The 20174-nt window shown below is 38.2% G+C and overlaps 1 protein-coding gene across 1 annotated transcript in view; it reads left to right on the top strand.

The window, feature by feature from the left end:
* Positions 1–341: 341 nt before the first annotated feature.
* The window catches only part of LOC122557375 (teneurin-3), a 2678940-nt gene continuing 2659107 nt past the window's right edge, over positions 342–20174 (top strand). Inside the window, exon 1 of the mRNA XM_043705048.2 lies at positions 342–444. The gene's annotated coding sequence lies outside the window, so the exon portion shown is untranslated. The remainder of the gene's footprint in view (positions 445–20174) is intronic.

The following is a 20174-nucleotide window of genomic DNA, read 5'->3' as shown; positions in this document are numbered from 1 at the left end:
CATGTAAATAACACTAAACATGTACCTAGAACTCACACTTCACCTGAAAAAAAATCTATGCCATACTTTTGATATGTATTTCTGACAGTGGGTTCAGTCAGTTTCCATATGTTGGCCAAATCAGATACAATGATAACCAATGATGCTTTCATTTTCAGGATAATGGGTGAAGATGAGATTTAGAAATAGGTCAATAAATTGCTGTTGTTTATAAATAAGCAAGGGAAAGGTAGAGCTAAGAAGATAAAATAATATGATGTGTTGAAATGAAATTGTACATTCTGCTTGGATGTTGTGAATATTATGATCAGCCTTCTTAGTTTTGTTTGTTATAATTGCAGCAATTTCTTTGAAGATACATTTGTGACAGATACAGAAAATCCAGAACATTGTGCATTCTAAACAAACTGACGGATGTTTTTCTTCTGGTGACTCCTGCAAAATGTGAGTGTCCTCTTCTTTTTAATTTGCATTTGCAAAACCTTTGCTCAGATAATGGTACCCATGACCTATAATAATGTACACGGTTCCAGTGCAAAATCACCCACTTCTGATGCTTAAGCACTAATTATGTTATGCAATCCCATTTTCTGAACATATGATACTAATGTTCTTCAAGAAAGCCTTGTGTAACTACTAAATTTGAGAAAATGAATAGGTCTCAGTACAAATGAGGTCATTTTTTACATATAATATGAAATAAATTTGCAGATTTTCCCATGAAATGTACTACAATGGAGTCTGACTGACTGAAACATAACAATGAAAACACTTTAATAAGATTTCCGTCCATTTAAACAAGACAGCACTAATGGTTCCAGCCATCAAGGTTAATTAACCCAGACTCTTGGTTCATATAATGAATTATTGTTATTATTTTACATTTACAATTAAATATGATACTTCCTTTTATTCAACAAACACAGAAACTATTATTTTCAATAGAACTTACTGATGAGCAAAAATGCATCAAAAAAGCAGGAATTAAAATTAATATTATAAAGTAGGCTCCAGAAGGAAACCTTTTGATATACTTGTTCTAATCCTTCCAGGAGACTAATTTTAACATCCTATTGTCTTTTTTTGTATGTGTCCAATCTCCTGGCATTAATCCACTTACCCCTTTGATCAGTTGTTCTTTCCAGGAGGATTTCTGTGTGCACCTTAAACTGTTTCAGATGGACATATCGAAGTGTGAACTTTTATAGCCAGCAGTGCTACCATTACCTGAATAACCTCAGACTGAAGTCAAATGTTAATGGATGTACTTTTAGGAAATAAATGGTTAGAAATTGAACTTAACAGACATTGTGGAAATATGTAGTACACTGAACTGCATCTTAATAGAAAAAAAATCAAGGTTAATGTTTCAAGTGTCGACCTATTGTTGAAAATTCCTATTTTGTGGACCCTTTAAAAGAATTGGATGTTGTTTTTTGCGATTTTACCACTGTTTAATTGCAATACAACCAAGGATATTTCTTGTTCTCAGATTATTGGTTTTATTTGATTGATTTGATAGACCTTTGTGCTTTTATAAAAAAAAGCAATAAGGGTGAACAAAAGGTTGTTGTTTGTGACAGTTTAATACTCTTGTGACTTGTTTATAAAAAGCATAAGCAAACAATAATAAACATAAATAAAGATAAATGCTGTTGAAGCCCTTGATCTTGATTTTTCTGATTTATGTTGGGATCTATGAATCCTCAGTTTAAAAAAAAGCAAATTTCATGTTTTTCTCAATTAAGTTTGAATTGGATATATTGTGACTGCATAACATCTGAATTATTTAATTTCCTCTGACTGCTTGACTATGTGTTTAGTTCTGTGCGATGAAAAGATCCTCAGGTTGTAATTATTCCATACTTGTGAAAAGTAATTACAAAACATACCCATTCTCACACTGCTAAAACTGAGGGTGGAGGATTGCACCCCTATTTATAAAGCTGAGAATGCTGTATGATGCATCAACTGCTGTCTCTAATTGTACTGACACTTGCAATGATCTGTGTACATATGTACCCAGGTCCTTCTGCTCCCACATCTCCTGTATTACTTTATCCCTTTTAAAACTTTTCTCTCAATTTCTTCTGACCAAAGTGCATCACCTCAAACTTCTCTGCATTGAACATCATCTGCCACCACGCTGCTCACACCACCAACTTATCAATATTCTTTTGGAGTTCTGCACTGTTCTCCTCACTGATTCAAATTCTTCCAAGTTTGCTGTCATCTGAAAATTTTGCAATTGTCCCCTGTACACCAAGATTGATAACATTAATAAAAATGTGGAAAAGCGAGGGTTGCAATGCCACCTCTGGGAAATTCCATTCCAAACCTTCTTCCAGTCTGAAAAATTGACTATTGCTCTCTGTTTCCTGTCACTCAGCTAATTTTGTACCCATGTAGTTATTGTCCCTTTTAATCCATGATCTCTCACAAGTCTGTTGTGTAGATTTATGTTTCAAATGTTTTTGACAAATTCATGTTCAACACTTCAACAGAATTACCCTCATTGATCCTTTCAGGTTATTGCTTCAAAAAACATTCCACAAGTCAGTTAAAGATGATGACCTTTAGACATCTCCTGAATCTTCCCACCTTTTTCCACATGACTACAATTCCATCCCGAATGATTGTCTCTTGAAGCTATCCCACCATTGACATTAAACTGACTAGCCTTTAATTGCTAGGATAATCCTTATAACCTTTGAACAAGGCCATCAAGTTTGCAGTCTTCTGGTACCTCTCCCAAAATCAGGGAAGATTGAAAGTTCATGGCTAGCAACCCCATAATTTCTGCCCTCACTTCCTTCAAGATCCTTGGATGTATCTCATCCCATCCTGGTGCCTTATTGACACTTAAGGTTTGCAATTTGTCCAAGATTTCTTCCTTATCCATTTTGTCCTCTGTCACCATGGTCTGGGCAGCCTCTTCCTCTTTTGAAAAGATAGATGTAAAGTATTCTGTTCACATGACATCTGTGCCCCCGTCCCCAAGTTGAATCCCTGTTTGGTCTTTAATTAGCCCTTAACACCTAATAACCACTCTTCCACTATTTCTATGCCCAAAGAAGAATTTGAGAAGATGCTTTATGTTAGCTGCTAGTCATTTCTCATAATCCTTTTTGTTTCTCTGATTTATTTTTTCACCTCCCCATAAATCTTCAATATTCCTGGGGTTCCTGATTATAATTTCTTCCTTACACTTGTCATATGCACGCCTTTTCTTTCTAGTGTTAATTTGGCTTTCCTTTGTCACCCAGCGAATTCTGGATTTGTTTGTTGTACATTTCCACCCGAGCGATATGCTCTTTGAAGGTGGCCCATTGTTTTGTAATGATTTTGTCTCACCAATCCAATCAATGCTGCCCCATTAAAGTCAGCTCTCCGCCAACTGATTTTTCTCACTCTGGATTGATGCATACCATTCTTCAACACCATCCTGTATCTTATGATACAATGATCACTGTCTCCTATTGAGTATCACTGAGACTTGATCCACTTGGCCCACCTCATTTTCAAGACCAGGTACAGCAATGCTTCAGGACTCCACTTTGTGGTTAAATTACGCTTCTTACAGTCAGATGATATGTGGAAATGACAATAAAGCAATGATGTCTGCAAGGCCAATTCCAACTACTGTCAGAATAGATGGTGATAGTTTATGGAACTAATCTTCTCAGAAATGCTTCTATCTTTGTTAAAAGGCTGACATTTTCTATACATTTAAGGACATATTTTATTTTGGCACCCATTTGCTAAACTCACAGAATAATAGAATGATTCAACACAGAATAAAACCATCCACCATAGTACATCACCTCAGTACCAGCTCTCTGGTCCAGTCATCAAGTCAATCCCTTTAGGATAATAAAGTTACAGATAAAGGCCATTTGGGCCACTGAGTTTGCATCAGCCCTCCGGAGAGTATCACGCCCACCCTATTCCTGTATTTGCCATGGTTAATCCACCGAGCCTACACACCCCTCGATGCTACAGGGTAATTTGGCAGGGCCTGCACATCTTTGAACTAGACTACCTGACAGAAACTACACAGTTATGGGGAAAATGTGCAAACTCCACACAGGCAGTCACCTGAAGCTGGAATTGAACTCTGGTCCCTGGTGCTGTGAGGCAGCAAGCCATTGTGCCACCCTTCCCTGCTCTTTCCTCATAATCTGATAATTATTTTCCTTCAAGTATTCAGACAATGCCCTTTAGAATGCTGCTCATGAATTTACTTTCATGTATCACCTAAGTCTGTGTCCTTTGGTTCAGATAATTTATTTAATTACTGGTGAGAATTCTTCTTCATTTATTCTTATCAAAGCTATCCATCATTTTTAATACCACCATCAAATCTCTTCTTAATCTTCTCTGCTCTAAAAAAAAAGACCAGTTTCTCCAACTTCTCCACATCACTCAAGTTCTTAACCCTGGACACCATTGCAATAAATCTTTTCTGTATCCACTTCAACTTACCTTCCAGCCTAAGTATGGCATTCAGAGTTGAATATAATACTCCAGATGAGTCATGGAGTCAAAGCGTCCTACAGCACAAACTGGTCAATGCCAAACAACATGTCCATCCATGCTAACCCCATTTCCCTGCACTTGGCCCATATCCTTCAAAATCTTTCCTATCCATGTATTTGTCCAAATGCCTTTTAAATGTTGTTCATGTCTCAACCACTTCCACTGGCAGCTCATTCAATATGCATAGTACCTTCTCTATAAAAATGTTGCCACTCAGTTTCCTTTTATTCTTGCCCCTCTGATCTTAAACTGATGCCCTCGAGTCCTTGATTCCCCAACTCTGGGAAAAAGACTGAGTGTGTTCACCTATTCATGCCTCTCATAATCTTATACACTTCTACAAGATCCCCCCTCAGTCTCCTACACTCTAAAGAAAAAAGTCCGAGCTTGTCCAACCTCTCCCTGTAACTCAGACGCTGGGGTCCTGACAAAATCCTTGTAAATTTCTTCTGCACTCTTGCCAGCTTAATAACATCCTTCCAATAACAAGGTGATCAAAACTGAACGCAATATTCCAAGTGCAGCCTCACCAATGTCCTGTACAACTGCAACATAAGTTCCAACTTCTTCACTCAATACCCTGAATGATGAAGGCCAGTGTGCTAAAAGTCATCTTCACTGCCCTGTCTATCTGTAATTGTACTTTCAGAGAACCGTGCACCTGAACTCCAAGATTCCTCTGTTCCACTATACGCCTTAAGGCCCAACCATTCACCATGAAACCCCTATCTTGAATTGACTTTCCAAAACGCAACACCTCACATTGATCTATATTAAACTCCATTGGCAATTTCTTGACCCACTTCCCCAGCTGATCAAGGTCCTGCTGCAATTTCTTATAACCTTTCTCACTATCCGCAATACCAGCTATTTTAGTGTAATCTGCAAACTTACTAATCATGCCTTGTACATTCTCATCCAAATTATTGATATAGATATGTAAAATGTGGTGCTGAAAAAACACAGCAGGCCAGGCAGCATCCGAGGATATAGATAACAAACAGTAAGGGGCCCAGCACTAACCCCTGAGTCCTAAATGGTATTGATTAGCATTACCCTAAATGCCTTTGCACTCTATTCTCCTGAAAATAAAGCCAAGGATCCTCCTTTAATTTCAGCAGTTTTTTTTCAACTTTTCTGCCTTATTGATATAATTGAGTATAAACCAAGAGTGAAGGTCAGCAAGAGGTAAAATGTAATGGTCTTTCAGCAAAGTAAAAAAAAAGACCATTGTAAAGATGTCAGAGACGAGGAACGGCAATTGCTTTGCAAGAGCTTCGGAGGCTGAGGGGTAACCTGCAAGAGGTTTATGAAACCATGGGGGGCATGGATCGGATAAATAGACAAGGTTTTTTTTCCTGGGCTGGGGAGACCAGAATCAGAAGGCATAGGTTTACTGTGAGAGGGGAAAGATATAAAAGGGACGTAAGGGGCAACTTTTTCACACAGAGGGTGGTGCATGTGTGGAACTGTGGCCAGGGAAGTGGTGGAGGCTGGTACAATTACAGCATTTAAAAGGCATCTGGATGGGTATATGAACAGGAAGGGTTTAGAGAGATATGGACCAAGTGCTGGCAAATGGGACAAGACTTGGTTAGGATATCTGGTTGACATGGACGAGTTGGACCGAAGGGTCTGTTTCCGCGCTGTATATCTCTATGACTTTAAAACTGCACTTAACAACTGTAATGTGCCTCTCACAGCCTTCGTATCATCAAGTGCATTGTCTGTAAGTATCCATTCCTTAACAATAAAATTTGTAAAAATAGGCTGAACATCTAGAATTTTAATTCCTGGTTGAGACAGATAACAGCTCATCTGCCAAATGCACTGTGATACTTAAGTGAAATTTTCTTTTCTTTTTGGAAGCACATAGCAGAAATGGAAAAATTCATTTGTCTCTAATTGATCCATCATTTTGATTATAGGTATTTGTCCATTGTCTGTTGAGATTAGTTTTAATGTCAACAGAAACTGCAGGATAAATTCAATTCAGCTATCACTGAGAGCAGAGATTCACTGGACAAAACAGAACTAAAAACTAAGTTTAATTTTGGAAAATCAGGAGCGTTCCTTTATAATTGTAAATTATGAACCCATTCAATGCATGTGCTCAAACAAAGAACTGTGCATGTGCAAAGACTTGAGTATGCTCCTCTGGTTGAGGTATTCAAGTAGGGTTACAGGGTTATGAAACCTGGAATCATCAAAATAACAGGTCAACATTATGATCGGGCAATATATCCAAGGACAGAATGAATGGTTCCTCAGTGTCTTGTGAACTCAAACATCAGGCTATAAAGAATTATACATTATATTGTCAGTCAAGGATAATATACAAAATACATTCTGTTGAAAGTAACCAATTGTAATTATTGTCACTGGGAGAGAGGAGCAAGAGGAAATAACTAAGGGACTTTTGCACTTCACTGAAGAGTATACTTTACATTGGTTCTAGTAGTCTCTTTTCCACAAGAATTTCGAGCTTGTGTTCAAGTTTCTTTCCTTATTTATTATTTTGTTCCATACATATTGTCAGACCTCCTATGTACTTTGCTCATGATGAGTTAAGTGGCCCATCCTTTCGTAACAGTGGTCACTTTCTGTCAGAATGTAGATTCTAACAACAGGTTCACAGCAACTATAGAATATCATGAATTCTCAAATTGCATTACAGCAAATGCAATACTCCTTGAAATTATGGCACTGTTTCAATGGCTGTGTCAAATCTGTTTATAATTCCATGTTATTTTGTTTTGCTTTATTAAGCACCATTTGGGGTTCAATTCCCTAACTGCTCATTCTTTTATGAAAGCCATAAATAGTTAGATGCTTTAATGTGCATTTTTTCTATGCATTAAAATTTTACTGCGTATCAATATGAAATCTAGGAATAAACAATGGAAAATGTGCAACATGTTTGTATTAAAGCCCAATTTCTAACAGATTAGAACATAAATTTAGTTACACCTAAAGGTTTGGTATTCCTGGGAGCATTTCTAGGCTTCAGTGGCACTAAGGGAATTAAACTAGGATTAAACAGAGCTAACAGGAGATCAAAGTTCGGAAGCAGTTCACAGGAGTACTGACAATCAGGAGATCTGGGAAACATTACAAATTGAACCCATTATTTCTTATTTTGGACAAGAAAACCATAACTTAAATTAGGATGAAGAAAAACACAATGATTCCTGTAAACCATTTATGGGTTTTCCAGTGATTCCTGTAAACCATTTATGGGTTTTGTTTACTAATTTTTTTTGTTTCACTAACCATTGGCTGTCGTAATGCTTTCTTTGCAGTCTCTCATTCGCTGTTTTTCCCAACTAATTTCTTCATTCTATTTTTTTAAATCCCTGCCTGTTGTCACTTTGTAGTACAGAACTTGAGTATTGTTGAAAAAGGAGAAGAAAGTATTGTAAATGTTTTGTCACACAAGTGTCAGGACATTTCTCAAAAATATAACGACAATGGAAAAATCGTCATTCATTTTGCATGCAAGGAGAATGCTAATGGTTGGAAAGTGGACACTAAATGGGAAGAAACATTGTCATAGAGAATGTAGCCATGAATGCTGATTGTCAGTTAATAGCAAGGCTTTGTTAAATTTTAGATCCATCAGGTTGATTGATTAATCAGGGCATTCTCCTGAGAAATTGAGCAGTGACTGGCTGTCATGCATTTTGTTGAGTTGAAGCAGGCACAATGTTACTTCTGTCCAAAAAGGATAGAGGCAGGTATATTAATATGTACAGTTTCCAATACATTCCATAGCAACACCTCTACCAACCAGACTCCACTTGTCAAACGGTCAGCACTCCCGTCTCATGCAGTAAAAATGTTCCTTTGAAATTACAATCTTGTGAAATGCCTTGATGAGTTTAAGGTAAAAAAGCTTTGACAAAATGTTTTTTTTTCATCAATACATTCCTTACAGTTCTAATATGATGCTTTGTAATCTTGATCAGGTCAACACAATGTAATGTCAAAAGCATGACAGTATGAAGTAAGTTTGATAAATGAGGAGTCTATGCTCATTCATAATATAAAGCCAGTGTCATATCCATGGCATTTTATCCTGTAATTCAAGGTATATGCAAACTCATTTTAACTGATAGCAGTGAAAGATGCTGGGCAGACACATCCATGTACAAGCAGCATCACTATTAATATTATCATTGAGGGTGAATGTAGACCTCTGTCCTAATTAGGATATATTATGAGATCCACACAGCTTTATGCTGTGTGGTATAATTGGTGGTCATCGCCAGTTGAACCACTTAGAAGTCTGAGATATCATCATTGCCACCAAACTTTCTTCATGAAATTAATAAAAGCTCCTGAAATGAAATGGGGATTGATGTCCATTTCAAACCTTTGGTAAAAGAGAGTCTTGGTCTTGTTAAATAGTCTATTGCGAACTGGCCAACATCTCTGTCTCAGGCTTACTGCAGTGCACCAGCAGAACTCAGCATAAGCTGGAAGAGCAGCATCCCATTTTCCACTTGGGAACCCTGCAGCCATCAGGACTCAACATTGAGCTCAATAATTTTAGGTCCTGAGCACCTTCTCCCATGTCCCTACCCCAACCCCGATACACCAAGCCTTATCAAAGAACAAAGAAAATTACAGCACAGGATCAGGCCTTTTGGCCCTCCAAGCCTGCGCTGATCCAACTCCTCTGTCTAAACCTATCACCTATTTTCTAAGGATCTGTATCCCTTTACTCCCTGCCAATTCATTTATCTGTTTAGATACATCTTAAATGATGCCATCGTGTCGACCTCTACCACCTCCGCTGGCAATACATTCCAGGCATGCACCACCCTCTGCAGACAGAACTTTCCATACATATCTCCCTTAAACTTTTCATCTTTCACTTTGAACTTTGACCCCTTGTAATTGAGTTCCCCACTGTGGGAAAAACCTTCCTGCTATCCACCCTGTCTATACCTCTCATGATTTTTGTAGACCTCAGTCAGGTCCCACCTCAAACTGTCTTTCTAATGAAAATAATCCTAAGCTGCTCAACCTCTCTTCATAGCTAGCACTCTCCATACCAGGCAACATCTCAGTGAATCTCCTCTGCACCCTTTCCAAAGCGTCCACATCCTTTTGGTAATGTGACGACCAAAACTGTACTCAGTTTTCCAAATGTGACCGAACCAAAATCATCACATGTGCTGATACAATTAATCCATTCTCAGCCATTAATGGTCCCAAGCAGCAGCAATTGATTCCCCCAGGCTCCTTTACTCCTTCCTTTTGCCTGTCCAACTGTTGTTCTCTTCTTCTGGGCTTCATCCCCACCTATTGCTTATTCCTCCCCTACATCCCGCCTCATCTTCAGCACATATACCAACCATTGCCTTGCGACAATCAATTGTGAAGAAAGGTCACTGGACCCAAACATTAACTCTGCTTTCTTTCCCCACATGCTGCCAGATCTGCTGAGTTGACCCAGGAATTTTTGTTTTCATTTCTGACTTCCAGCACCTGCACTTCTTTGTTTTTTTTGTTTTAGATTTATTGCATAGTATTTAATAACTGGATTGATTAAAACTGAGTGTCATGATAGTCTCTTGTAAGACAACAGGATAGAATAAAGAATAAGCATGTAGTTCTGATAGCCACATTAATCTAGGCATGAGAACGACAACTAACTCATTGGCTGGCTATTGACAGGAACAGTTCTTGAATTATTGATGGGCAAAGCTTATATCAAGATTTCAGTTACTAATTTAAGGCACTAATTGCTTTATACAAAGTAAGTGTCATTGCACATTGTGTTATTGGAGAATTGTTGTGACTAAAATCTTTTGAAGGAAGATTGAATATTTGAAACAGCAGAGATACAGTCGGGCAGCAAATCCATCTGCCCAATGGATTCTGTCTGCATCATAAAATGGTTTAGTTTTCCTGGAGAACACATCTACTCATAATGAGTCCATAATGAGTCAGATAACAATGTATCTTTCTGAAGTGTCACTGTAAACCATTTTGCTTTTATACCAATATTAAAGAATGGAACAAAATCAGTTTCAAAGTCTGAAGCGATTCTGAAATAAAGTGCTGGGATTTCAGTCCTCCAGTAACTCAGTTCTCTATGTTCTATGTCACTGGCTTTCTCTCCTGAGTTTTTGGATTTTGACTATAACAGCAGTATTACATAAAGCAAGAATACTTCACCCCACACTGCAAATAAAGTACAAGTACACCATGAAACAAGGCAAGAGAGTTATAGAACAGAAGGAAATTACTTTTTGTACAAGGGCAAAATAAATTATTGCAAGTCCTCTTGCAACTCTTATCTGTTTACAGTATATGTATGAGTTGATACGAGTGATCATTCATGGAACGTTAAAGGCTTAGTCCGAGTTCCAAGTATGTCAGCAGGCATCGCTGATGTTATATACTATTCATCAGCATAATTTAATTATAGCCAGACTATTCAGTAGAGAGATTAGGAAGCAGTTTTATGCACAAAAGGGCAATAGAGGTTTAGAACTCTCTTCCACAAATAGCATTTGAAGCTAGATAGGTTGTTAGTTTTAAACCAAAGATAAGTTTTTGTTAAGCAAAGATATTAAGGGATATGGGCCAAAAGGTAGGTATATAGAGTTTGATCACTGAGCAGCCATGATCTAATTGAATAGCAGAACAGGCTTGAGGGGCTGAATAGCCTACTCCTGATACTATGTTCCTAACATGCTGGCAGTTATCCATTCTCCCAGTGGAAGATTTTAGCCATGTTAACTTACATTTTTGGCACATCAAAATATGCGTGAAATGATCTTTCGTAACATTTGTTCCTAAGGTGAGCTGAATTGGAGATACCCTGCTCTCGCATCAGATGAGAAGAGAGTTAATGATTTAAGGGAGGAACACTATAGCAAAGGCTGAATAAAGTTCGCATTAGTGTGACCTGAAGCTCTTAATCAGATTGCATTATTCGATTCAAAGTGCTCCATAAAAATGCAAGTTGTTGTTCGAACATCAGCATGCAAAATGAGAACTGGAGTTTGATGCATTAGCTGAGGACCGAAAAAAGGAAGAATTGGAAGCTTGGCCAAATTTATACCAGCCTTCAAATTTAGCCATCTTCTAAATACGGGACAGGATATTTGCAGTGTTGTGGTCAGAGACAAAAATAATATTTTTGGGCTTTTACTCCAGGTTGTTGTTCAGATCCAATGGCTTAGAACTCGCCTGTCCTTGAGTTGTTACTAATGGTAGACCCAAACTTATATTTATCCCACATACTGGTCCCAGTTTAATGGTTATTACTGGTCCCAGTTTAATGATCAAACTCTTAAACTCTTGCCTTCCTGGTTATATTGTGTGTCTGACTGTCATCTGGTCTGACGTCGATAACGTCAGAAAAAAGCATTTAACTAGCTAGAGGCATAGGTTATACACCACCATAAAGTTTTATGAAGCAATAAATGGGTAAGTAAAAGAAGCAATGAAATGGGTTATATCTTTGACAGGTGCAGCATCAATAATCTCTTCTTGCAAGATTTTAGCAATAAAAACTGGCTAAAGCAAGTAAAATGTGGCATTTCGAGGAGCTATACTGTGGTGGGGTGAAGTGCATCATTGGATATCAGAGGGCTCATTGCTGTGACCAGTATGGAATCTAATTGATACAGTGCTTTGGTTTCAGACGCAACATGTGAATTGAGCAAAATGACAATTGATAGCCAGTATGGAGGACTGTAACTGGAGAAAGCAAAACAAGCTGAATAATATATTTAAGCAGGTCATGAGATATGTTTTCTGAAGCATTCCAACATCAAGAAAGATTGTAGTCGAACACACTATAGATGCAGAAAATACAGGGATGAAGGTTCACTATTTGCTCTCTGGGCTCAGTACAAATTACCTGGGTATTAAACTTAGAATTAGGTTTATTGTCACATGTACTCATAAGTGCTGAGAAAAGTACACAAAGTCTCCAAAATGGTGTCATCTTTGGTACAAAGGTACCTAGGTTATTGGATCTTAGAAATAAATGAGAAAAACAAAGAAATAACAAAATCAGTCATAAAGTCCTTCAAGCAGACCACACCAGGCCTTGCTATCAGTCTGTGTCAAGCATCACTTCCTGACAGCAGCCAAGCCTCACCTTCAGACTGCTCCAGGCCTCACCTTCAGACTGCACCAGGCCTCACCTTCAGACTGCACCAGGCCTCACATCCAGGCTGCACCAGGCCTTGCCTCCAAACAGTTCTAGCCCTCATCTCCAGACTGCTCTGGGCCCTGCCTCCAGACCCTGCTGGGCCCTTGTCTCCAATCCACTCCAGGCCTTGCCTCTACCTCACATCAACCTTAGCCTTTTGCTGTGCAAAGGATGCAGCCCCATTCCAGAAACCAAACTCCGCTGTAGCCAGTAACCCATTGAGTCCCCAGTCTGGGTCTATCAGAGCTGAAGGCCCTTGACTCCCCGCTGTGGGTCTATCACAGCCAAAGGCCCTCATGTCCCTGCTGTGGGTTTACCCCAGACATCAATCTCTGCTGCAGCCAATGACCCATTGAGTTCCCATGTTCAGGCTCCAGGTCTACCAAAGCCAGGAGTCCTCACTCTGGGCGCTGCCACAGCTTCTGATGACCTCCGACACCACTTTGGCTTCCCCACAACATCAGAAGATGAAAGAAAAAAAAGAGAAAGAAAATGATGGCAAAGGAGAGCAAGTGAAGAATGCAGCTGGCCTGGATCATCCGAGCTCAGAAGACCTAACACTTCCTATCATGCTGGTGTCACCATCTTTATAACTAGGTGTTTTATGTCGAGGATATTGGATGGAATAATAGCAGGTGAAATCTAATGGACGTGTATAGGAAACATAAGTGATACTCATGCAGTCATGCATGGTATTGGAAAGCTCTGGGTTAAATTGAGATAGGACTAGTCATCTTCATTGATGCAATATCAAATCAGACCAGAAGACCTAGGAGGAGAAATGGGCTATTCAATCCATCTTGTCTGCTCTGCCATTCAATGAAATTGTGTCTGATCTGATAATCCTCAACTCCTTTTTTCTGCCTTTTCCTTAAAAACATTTGATGACTTAGATTCAATAGCGCTCTGAGGTAAGAATTCTACAGATTCACAACCCTCGAAGAGAAGAATTTGCTCCTTGTCTCTGTGTTAAATGATGCCTTATTCTGCGATTATGCCCTGTGGTCGGATCAGAGACTCTTCCACAAGGTCAAACAATTTCTATCTTGAACTAAGCCAGAGCAAGAAAGCACTAAACCACACAACAAACAAAATCAAATACTTGTGAAAAACCACTGCTCACTGAACCCTATTTTTCCATTCATATCCTCACTTGGAATTTTCTCCTTTCCTCAACCTCCCCATCTTCCCACCAATGTCAAAATGGTACTGTTTTAATTTCAAAGGAACTGTAGGATTTTGAAAGTGCACCATTGTGTCACTCTTAACTGAAGACCATAATCATGTTTTATGCATGGTCAATATATTTATATCAGATCTGTTCTCCATTATTTTCTTTTGTTGCCAGAGGACATGAAATAATAATTCAGTCGAAATAAGTTAATACAAAATTCTTTGACACTTGGGCACAAGTGGATCAAATTTATTGGAAAGCACTGCTATCAAAAGAAATGACCTTGATATATACAGTAAAAATATCTGGGTTTTTTTATTCCATAAAATTGGGCATCATTGGCACAGCCAGCAATTCTTGCCCACCCCAATTCACCAGAGGGTAGCTAAGAGTCAATGACATTGCTGTGGGTCTTGAGCCACATGTAGACCAGTCAGACAAAGGGTGAAAGATTTCCTCCCCTAAATAACATTAATCGGAACTAGATGGGTTTTAAACAACAATAAATACTGTTTATGTGATCACCCTAAGACAAGCTTTTTAATTTTAGATTTTTGTTGACATCAAGTTTGACCATCTCCTCTGTTGGAATTCAATCCCCTATCCCCAGATCATTAGTCCAGGGTTCTGGATTAATAGTCCAATGACATTATAACACACTACCATTACCCTTTCATAACCTGCTGATGTCCCAAAACACTTCAGAACCAATTCTTCTGAAGAATACAGGGACTGCAATTTGTGAGTAGCGAGGTTCTACAAAAATACGGACCAGGTAATCTGTTTTTTAGTGATGTTGGCTCAGGGATAAATATTATCCATGTTTGTTAACAATCCTATCATGAGATGAAAGCCTGTTTTTTGTAGAATCATCTGTGAGCCATTATACTATACTTGAGATGAATTTGATCGGGTCTTAGTTCCTGGAATTAATAGGATTTTCCTTGGTAGTTTATTTGGCACAAGAGAGATCAATATGAAAATGTCAAAGCTATATTGTCACGTCTGCTCTGTTAAATCAATACAAGTATTATTTGATTTATCAGTTTGGATATTTGAATAGTGCTTGCTGCCCTGTTTTGCTCCTTCCTTCATCAGGAAAGAGGGACATGGCTAAGGACGATCATTTCATGGTTTGTTCTACTGCTCCAGAAGTTGTTGGCTGGTAATTACAAAGTCATTCAAGAAAGCAAATGGATTGATTCATTATACAGCCAGACATGAAAATGCTGTACATATGAGGGATGTCTGTCTGCAAAGCTTACACCAATCTTTGCAATAACTGAAATAAACAAAGAAATGTAATGCTGGAGATCTGAAACAAAAACAAAATTTGTTGGAGAAATTTAGCAGGTCTGGCAGCATCTGTGGGAAGAAAGCAGAGTTAACGTCTCAAGTTTGGTGGTTCTTAATCAGAAATGCATTAGTTAATAATATTACATATGAACAAGTGAGGCTTTGAACGGGGCAACAGCACAAAGGTATCAGTCAGTTTCAGAAACCTGGTACAAGTGCTCAGAAGCATTACAAGAGGTCGTGGGGTTTGTTGCAGATACATTGTGATTGTTGATAGATAGTTGAATGGAGATGCAAAAATTAGTCATTTTATGACTTCTGGCTCAAGTAAGCCAAAGAAGAGAGATGCAAGAGTGCTGAAGCATGTAACAACATTTGTTACTCTTTACTGTACAATAAGCTTTACCCTTTACAATAAAAGAACTTGCATTTACACAGTGCCTTTTTCTAACCCTCAGCACGTTTCAAATTCACGTGCACATTTCATTTGAAAATAATACCTCCAATCGTGCAACAGTTCCTTAGTGTTCCACAAAAATATCATTTTAGATTATGTGTTAAAATCCATAGTAAGCTGAACTAACAATCATCATAAAAGTAATTGCAGAACATAGATTGGAACATTAGTTTATTAGCTGACCTGAAGGATGGTGCTTCTCTCAATGTAGCAATCTCCCAATACTTCAGTGAAGTTGGTGTATTGAAGCACTAAATTCAGGTTGACATTTCAGTACAGTACTGAGGGAGTGCTGCACTGTCAGACATATTGTCCTTCAACAGATATTTCACGAAGGCCCTGTCTCCTTGTTTAGGGAGAAGATTTCATTTGAAGAATGCTGGATAAGATTGGAGCTCAAAGTATTTGTCAAAAACAGATGAACTGATCTTTTAAAATCTAATTTCCCCTTTGTGGAACCTTGCTAATCGCCACAAGTTGTTATAATTGACAGTAATTGTGTTTCAAAAGGAATAAAATGAGACTTGGAGGAACAAGCTGGATGAGCCAGTGAATTTTTTGCTCTAACCATCATATTTTCAATTTACTGACCGATTGATGCTCTGAGATTGATTGAGGGTGTGAAAGATTCTATATAAATGTAAGTTTATTTTTATTCTTTTTTGAAGCATGTTTCAAAGAGAAACTGTGCACATAATTTGAAAGGTATTTTGCTTATGATACTCCACTTCCCTTTTACATTTGAATTTATCCTGGGAACTTCTCTTCCAAACCATTTGATGGAAATCCCATTCAGCCAAGTGTGTTAGTGTTTGCCAAAGGAGGATGTTTTAACATCCAGTCACTTTAAAAGGCTCAGTAACAGTGCCTATAATATTAGTGCAACCTCTGAGTTGGAAAAGTAGGTTGCAATGAAGAAATAAGAAATTTACAAATGGATATTGGTAGGTTAGGTGAAATGGACCAAACTTGGCAGAGGAAGTCTAATATATATAATTGTGAGGTTATCCATTGTGATTGGAGGAAAAGAAACATAACATATTGTTGAAATGGACAGAAACATCAGAGTGTTTTCATGCAGAGGGGTATGGGTGTCGTCAAAAATGAATCGCAGAAAACTAGTTTGCAGGTACAACAGGGAAGGTAATTGGAATTTTGGCATTTATTGCAAAAGGAATAGAGTATAAAAGTTGGGAAGTATTGCTACAACTGTACAAGGTATTGGTGAGACTGCATCTGGAGTATTGCTTACAATTTTGGTCCCATACCTTGAGCAGAGATGTAGTTGCATTGGAGGCTGTCAGAGAATGTTCACTGGGTTGATTCCAGAGTTAAGAAGTTTGTCTTATCAAGAGAGATTCAATATTTTAGCCTGATAGTCTCTGGAATTTAGATGAATGAGAAAAGATCTAATGGTGATACATGAGATGCTAAAAAAGATTTATAAAGTAGACATAGAAAGGATGTTTCCTTATGTGGGACAGTCACGATGATGGGTCAAAATTTTAGGGTATGGGGTAGCAAATTTGAGATTGAGATGAGATCGATCACCTACATGATTGTATCAAATAGCAGAGCTGGCTTGAGACACTGAATTGTCTATTCCTGCTCTTAGTTCTTATGTTCTTATGTATGTAACAAGATTAGTTACTAAAATGCAACCTGTATTGTGTTAACCACAAGAAAATCACCTAGTTAAGCCACAAAGAGGTTGTCCTTACTGACACTACACTAAATAGGCCATATAGTGTTCTACTCTTAGAGAAAACAGTGGCAGCAACCCTTATCAAGAGCAGCAGCTCATACAGCATTGTAATCTGCATGTCCTTGCAATGTGATAGATAATGGTGTATGATTTGCTTTGACAGTTCATATAACATGCATTGGGCATTGAGGCGGGGGTGGGGGGGGGGGGGGGGGGGAGATCTTCAGACTCAGGTTTTACTCAGCTCCTTAGAAAGCACAATTAGCCAGCAAGGAATAGCTGAAGATTTAAAAAGGAGGTCCTTGAGAGTAGTAATACAGTAGCACCTCGACTTACAAACTTAATCCGTTCCGGGACCCGGTTCGCGAACCGAAATGTTCGCAAACTGAATCAATTTTTCCCAAGTGTAAGAATGCTTGGGGGAATGATCACCAATTCTAGTTCAGCAGTATGCAGGCAAATGTGGGAAGCTCCATGAGTAAAGCTTACGGATGGCGATGGGTCAGGAGAAATTTTACAGTGGTGTCAACATTCAGGCTGAAAAAATGAGCAGTTAAGAAATTAATTATAGCTCAGATTAAGCACTGCTTCAATATCAAGAATGCACCATAAGACATGGCTTAAGAAAAAACAGGCTTGTGTTTGACTTAATCATCCAGGGTCACAGATACAAGGACATCATGAAGCCATTTATTAAAGCGTTAATGTTCGACAGATCAAAAGCCTGAACAGACCTGGCCCAACACAAATAGAAAGTTTGAAAGATTTTATTCAAACCACAGAGGAAGTGGGAAATCCCTTATGAAAACCATGGTAAAGGCATAAATCATTTCTTCAAACAATAGAAGCCATCAATAAAATCATATTAAATGTGAAATTGTTTATTAAATTCATGAACAGCATGATTCCTACAGTAGACAGCAGCAGATCAAGAAGGCAGTTCATCACCATCTTCTCAAGGGCAACTAGGGATGGGCAATAAATGTTCGCCCAGCCAGGGACATCCATATCCATGAATGAATTAAAGAAAAGGTGGGAATCTTCCCTTTTCATTACTGAAAGGTAAAAATGCTAAATTTTAACCACAAAAATGAGAAAATAATTACCACAGCAGGAAGGAACACCACAATTATTCACACTGTGAATTTCAGTATCCAGGGGAATCTGTAGAAGATTTAATCAATGATCTCTGAAGATTATTGGAGAAATGCAACTATGGTGATTTCAATCATACTTCATAAGGAACTGAATTATTGTAGGAATTAATGGTGAGTCTTTATCAGGGTCATTAAAATCCAAAGGGAAACTGACTCGTGATTAAGTGAAGCAGGCATATGGAGTGCAAAATGAACACAGTTCAATCCTTGAAGGGGAAGTCACCAACACACGTTAGAAATCAGGACACTGAAGAAGACAAAGATCAGATGCTAGATGTTGTTCTCCCAATGGCTAATCCACCCAGCTTGCACTTGTTAGAAATATGGAGACAAGAAATCTTACCAACCTATAGTTGCTGTACTAGATGAAAAGGAACTAGCAAGAATGACTCCAAAAATGCAGAGATTTGTAATGTGTTTCAAATGATGTTTATTTATAAAATACATACATTCACAGAAAATGGCAGACAATGACAGATATGTTCTCCAGAATGATGGCTGATAGCCAGACGAGAAATGGCATTGAGATAATTTGCAAAATTGAGTCATTTATTCAATCCATAACAGCACAATGACCAATGAACCAGAAGCCGTTTAGTCATATTTTACAAGAGTAGTTTAAGAGCCAGGGATTTCTTAACATCCATTGCTAATGTGTTGAGGTTTGGATTGACCAAAGACCCAGACAACTGGTCATGAAAATATATTTTGGACACCAACAGCATACAACATGCCTACAAAACATGTCCAAGTTGATCATGTAAGGCCTCTCCAAGTCTTTGGATTTCTGCCCATCCATCGTAGTTTTAGATTATTTCCTGTTTTTGTTGACTTCATGAAATGTTTTCTCTGCCTCACATCAGAAGTAATTCCCCAACTGAGGATTTGGATAATGAGAGGGACATTCCTTGATTATGGAAAACGTTCAACCAAAACAAAGCCAGTTACAAATTGAGAGACACTTGGAATGAAAGACAGATGGCCAGTTCACATATTTAATAATGTAACTGCATCATGTGAATGATTTCTTGATTTTATTTAATAAACTAGTTCCTGTCTAACTAACTTTACAATTCCAAAAACAAATAAACAATCTTCATTAAAATGTAGAAGTGGAATCATTATAAGCAACTCTTCTATTTCAAAACAAATGAAAATCAAGTTTGTTTGAAGCCCCTCTAATTCCTTATAGGTTGTGAGGTGCATTTAGTTTTTGGTCTACGTGGCCTTCCTTTCAGTTTACAGACAAGATCCTGTTCTTTTTTTTAAATTTGGGCACCTGCTGTAGTTGCTTTCTTTTGATCTATCTTCAATTCATAATCTCAGCAAGTTTATTAACAGGCAGTGTTTTTGCTGTGCATTCCTGGTTAATTAACGTTACATAATCGGCTTTCATGTCGTTTAAGACATTCAGCCTTTCCTGTTTCCATGCCATTTGCAATCTTTCTTTCTTTTTACAAAAGTCTGTGTGCAGTTTTTGAATAGACAATACAAATATGACTATAATAGTAGAGGTGTTTTTTGTAGAATCCTATAGTGCACTTGGAGGGCATTTGCCCCAGCAAGTCTGCACCAACTCCCTGAAGAGCACTTGAGTTACAGATTATGAATATACTTTGTGCACACCAACATTAGTGTTTATAAATATAAGATAGTTGCCCCAG

This window comes from Chiloscyllium plagiosum, unplaced genomic scaffold, assembly GCF_037043375.1.
Source record: "Chiloscyllium plagiosum isolate Xiang-an unplaced genomic scaffold, Cpla_swu_hap1 HiC_scaffold_2, whole genome shotgun sequence".
Classification (NCBI taxonomy): Eukaryota; Metazoa; Chordata; class Chondrichthyes; order Orectolobiformes; family Hemiscylliidae; genus Chiloscyllium; species Chiloscyllium plagiosum.
This window is presented reverse-complemented; position numbering and strand designations above follow the sequence as displayed.